Here is a 4,941-nt window from a genome sequence, read left to right as displayed (position 1 = left end):
TAGAATTGTTCTTGTCCTTGAAGGCCACTGTAGCTTCTGATATTATTCAAAAGGGGTGGGGTTACCCAGGGAGCGTTGCATTCTAGAACTTTCTAGAAATGTCTTGATGATGTCATATTACACACTGCCCCTTTAAGTGTTTTCCTCATGGTAGGTTGGCGGCTTCCGAGGCGTGTGGCATACGTGCAGAGTGATCGCGTACGAGCCGCGGTCCGACCGCTGGACGCTGGTGAGTCCGATAGCGACGGAGCGCAGCAGCTGTGGCGTGGCCGTGCTGGAGGGACGGCTGTACGTGGCCGGAGGAATCCACAGCCACGGAGCCGTACGAACCGTAGAGCGATACGATGGAACGACCAACAGGTGGGTTTAGTGTGTAGTCTGTAGTGTTTAGTGTGTAGTGTTTAGTGTGTAGTACTTAGTTAGTCAGTTAGTTACCAACAGGTGGGTTTAGTGTATATAGTGTGTAGTGTGTAGTGTGTGGTACTTAGTTAGCAACAGTTAGTCAGTTAGTTACCAACAGGTGGGTTTAGTGTGTATAGTGTTTAGTGTTTAGTGTGTAGTGTGTGGTACTTAGTTAGCAACAGTTAGTCAGTTAGTTACCAACAGGTGGGTTTAGTGTGTATAGTGTGTAGTGTTTAGTGTGTAGTGTGTGGTACTTAGTTAGCAACAGTTAGTCAGTTAGTTACCAACAGGTGGGTTTAGTGTGTATAGTGTGTAGTGTTTAGTGTGTGGTACTTAGTTAGCAACAGTTAGTCAGTTAGTTACCAACAGGTGGGTTTAGTGTGTATAGTGTGTAGTGTCATGGACCGTACTTGGTTAGCCATTTATATAAGGTTTCCCCCAAGTGTATTAATGTTTTTTTTTTTTTCAACTTTTTTACAAAAAAATGTGTGACTTGATGTAACGACCAACAGATGGGATTTAAATACATTTTACTATTTAGAATGTATTTGTTGTAAATATCACTAATCTTATTTTACCAAATGTTATCCTTTTGTTCTTATTGCACCGTGGGTCTGAGACGAGTGTGTATATAGTGTGTAGTGTTTAGGGGACGGTAGCCATTTATAAAAGCTTTCCACAACTGTATTAATGCGTTATTTTTGCAACTTTTTTATTGCCTGGAAATCCAGAACTGCCGGTCGCAAATGTAATACTGATATGTTGTTTGAGTTTGAAACGGCTTTTGGCCTTGACACTCAACGATTTGGAAGACGGCACTCAAATCTTTCATTAGCAAGTAAGAGGAATGTTCTGTTTTGCCGACCGACCACGGCACAAGTTTAATTTACCAGTTAATCCCGCTGTTCGCTAAACGGACAAGGCTTAATACGTCACCTTGTTCATTGCTCTGATTGGTTGTAGTGCTATCCAATCACGTGCAGTGGTATTTGAAATGCACGAGTAGGAGCCGCCCCTTGAGTTGGGAGGGTCTATTGATCATGTCCAGACCCTCTATCGTTCTAGATATGGGTCTGGATTTCCAGGCTAACTTTTTGGACTAACAGGTGGGATTTAAGTAAAGCAGAACCGGGTTCTTATGTCCTACATGTTGCTAGCTATTTCTCCAGGAATACTTTAAAGCTGGGGTGGAGGATTTGGGGAGAAAATGGCAGTTGGGATAGAGATTCGAATCCAAATACCTCAACCGCTCCACTCGTTCTCTTTGGTCCCTCCCCTATGGTCCCTCCCTGACACGCTCTACACCAACAAAGTCGTGCCAAAGTGAATGGACAGTCCCAACAGCCAATAAGAACAGAGAATCGGAGCCTCGCTCTGATTGGTCAAAGTGTACAGCTCATGTTAACTTTGACCAATCATAAATCATATACCCCAGCTTTAAGCCTCTGTTAACCTTGTATAAAATATAAAAAAATCAACATATGACATCGAAGTTTGGTGTCTCAATAAGCTTTAACAGAAATCTGATTGAATTTAAATGTTGATAAACATTGTAACGACCGACAGGTGGAGCCGAGTCCAGGACATGGAAACGCCGCGCAGCAACTTCAGCTGCTGTGTGGTGGAGAGAAACCCCTTCACTGCTGCTTTCCTCTGATCACTATCTAATCAATAAATATTTATTTTCCTTAAAGATACAGTGTTTAGCCTTATTGGGGTTTATTTAACGTCATCTAAGGGTGAGATTGTAGATGTCAACGCTCCCTTGCTGTCCACGTCCTTTGGGAGAATTTACAGAAGCAGCGATGGCCTTTAAAGAGATTGGCTGCAAGACTGAACCCCCCCCCCCCCTTTTTTTTCCCTTTCTTTTTTCTTTTAACTGTTTTTTTTGTGTTCCTAACTTTATTTAGTCGCTGCTTGTTTTTTTTGTTTTTTGTCTATTTATACACATTTTTGTGTGAAAGCTTATTATTTTTTGTATGATGTACTATAGAATGAATAACTAAATACATCTTCACCTCATCACTTGATATTGTGACATATCCAAGACAACCCCTCCACACCCAGAGCTGTAAGCATTTCTGGACGGATCTCATCAAGCCCCGTTGCTCTGCCACTGTTCAAGCTAACTATCGGGATCAATTTAGGGTTCAGTGTCTTTGCCCAGGGACACTTGGACATGTGGCGGGGAGACGAGGGATCGAACCACCGACCCTGTAACCCAGTGGACGACCGAACCGCCCTACACACTTCACCACAGTCGCCCGAGATGCCTGAAGATCTTCCAGAAACACTTTGGTGCCGACCGAAAGTCCTTCTCCATGTCTTCTCTGAACTTCTCGCCCGCTGCTTTGGGCCTTTCACAGCAGAGGCTGCAGCTCTTTGGGCCTGTCAGTAACCTTGTAGCTGCCTCTGGAGTCCCTCGAGATAACATATCCTGGAAGCACTCCCTCCTAGCCCCTCCTTCTCTCCATCACCACTGGACTTAAATTGTTTGGCAATTGTAGGGCTGTGTTCGAAATGGCCTACTAACGTCCTACTCATACTAACATCCTACTTATACTAAAAGCCCTACTAACGTCCTACTCATACTAACATCCTACTCATACTAAAAGCCCTACTAACTTCCTACTCATACTGACATCCTACTGATGTAAAAGCCCAACTAACTTCCTACTCATAATAACATCCTACTGATACTAAAAGCCCAACTAACTTCCTACTCATACTAAAAGCCATACTAACTTCCTACTCATACTAAAATCCTACTCATACTAAAAGCCATACTAACGTCCTACTCATTCTCATGTTGACGTCTATTTGAGTATGTTGTGGTTGCGTATGCGATTTTGTGTAGGCGAGAAATTCCCAGATGAGTACTTACTTCAGGGAAGATTTTGTGTATGGATCGATAGGATACTTTTCCTACTCAACCGCCCCACAATGCATTGCATCTTTTCAAACGACACAGACCTTTTATTCAAAAATTCTTAATTGCTTCTGTATGCTTGGATCATTAAGTAGACAGTATGTACAGTAGTATATACATGTTGAGTATGTAGGAGGGAGGACGTTAGTAGGGCTTTTAGTATGTAGTATGTACATGTTGAGTATGTAGGAGGGAAGACGTTAGTAGGGCTTTAACAACACAGCCTGTGCCTCCTTTAACTCCCCTCCTCTCCCTGTTCACCCTTTGTGTGAACATGATGCATTCAGGAACGACTCCAGAGATCGTATATTGAAGTATTTATAGATTCATGGTTTGAAGAACTGATTTTACTTATACAGACATACATAACCTATATCCCACGTTACCTTCTTTCTTTCATATATCATGGTCCCCCAATCCCAGAATATATCCCGTGATTTTACTTTACTAAAAATGTTAACTCTTCCAATACATTCAGTGTCATTCAAACAAGCATTAAACATTAACGTTACTGTTGCAGCAGCTTACTCTACACTATCAGTCTATACAACCAGCAATAAAACTCAACTTTGGACTGAAACACACCTTGCTGTCACATATGAAGCAACGTAACTACATACAGGACGGACAGACGGACAAAACTTCACCAAGAGACACAGACACGACTGCGGACACTCCACACACTGACGGTGAGTTTGATTAAGAACAGGACTCAGAGAGAAAGTTAATCTGGTAACGCTTTACAATAAGAAACACAAAAAAGAGTAGTTACTGTTCCTTTTTTTAACAGTAACTACTCTTTTTTGTGTACCCTTTTGTAAAGTGTTACCGTTAATCTTAGGGCACACTCACACTAGGCATTGGTACCGTGCCCAAGCACAGTTGACAGCTACAGTCTAGTTTGTTTTAACTAGTGTGGGTGCTCCGTATAGTTCTTTGGCCCGTTTGGAAGAGGTGTGCTTTGGCCTTGTTTATCAGAGAGGTTAGTCGAGGGGGAGGGGAGCCACGTCTAATGCTGACCTTACATCAAACGACTTCTCACATGATTTCACTGTCGCAATTTTTTTTCCAATGATAGTCCTGCTAGAGTTGGTTCGCGCTCCTCTTATCTCAGTCGTTTGGTGTAAGGTGGTCCTATAGGCTGTCTTAATTCAGTCTGTTCCCGTCTTGACATTCACAGGATTTTACTTGATATTTTAACTCCTCCAATAGTGTCAATGTCATTAAAATGACCTTTTGCTTAATCACTGCATGGGTCCACCAGGCCAAGTGTGAGTGCGCCCTTATTTGAATTTAGACGTTGCTGTTGTGAAAGCCTTCTACACACTATCAATCTACATATAGTATCTAGTTATCAAACTGTACTTTGGACTGAAACAAACCCTTGTCTTACATGTGTTTCAAGATTCACCAAGAGACACAGAGATTCACCTTCAGACCAAAGTAACAACTTCCTCTGAGTGAGTCCAGCTCCTACAACACTGTGACACTCCACACACTGAAGGTGAGTTTGACTCAAAGTTAATCTCAGAGAAGTTGGTAGAAGAGGGAAGGGAGCCACTACTGACTGTACTTTCTGTCTGCTCTGTTTTCAGCTGCACTCAGACAAA

Source organism: Ammodytes marinus (assembly GCF_949987685.1).
Source record: "Ammodytes marinus genome assembly, chromosome: 11".
NCBI classification, from domain to species: domain Eukaryota; kingdom Metazoa; phylum Chordata; class Actinopteri; order Uranoscopiformes; family Ammodytidae; genus Ammodytes; species Ammodytes marinus.
The sequence above is the reverse complement of the archived record's forward strand: the minus strand, read 5'-3'. Positions refer to the sequence as shown.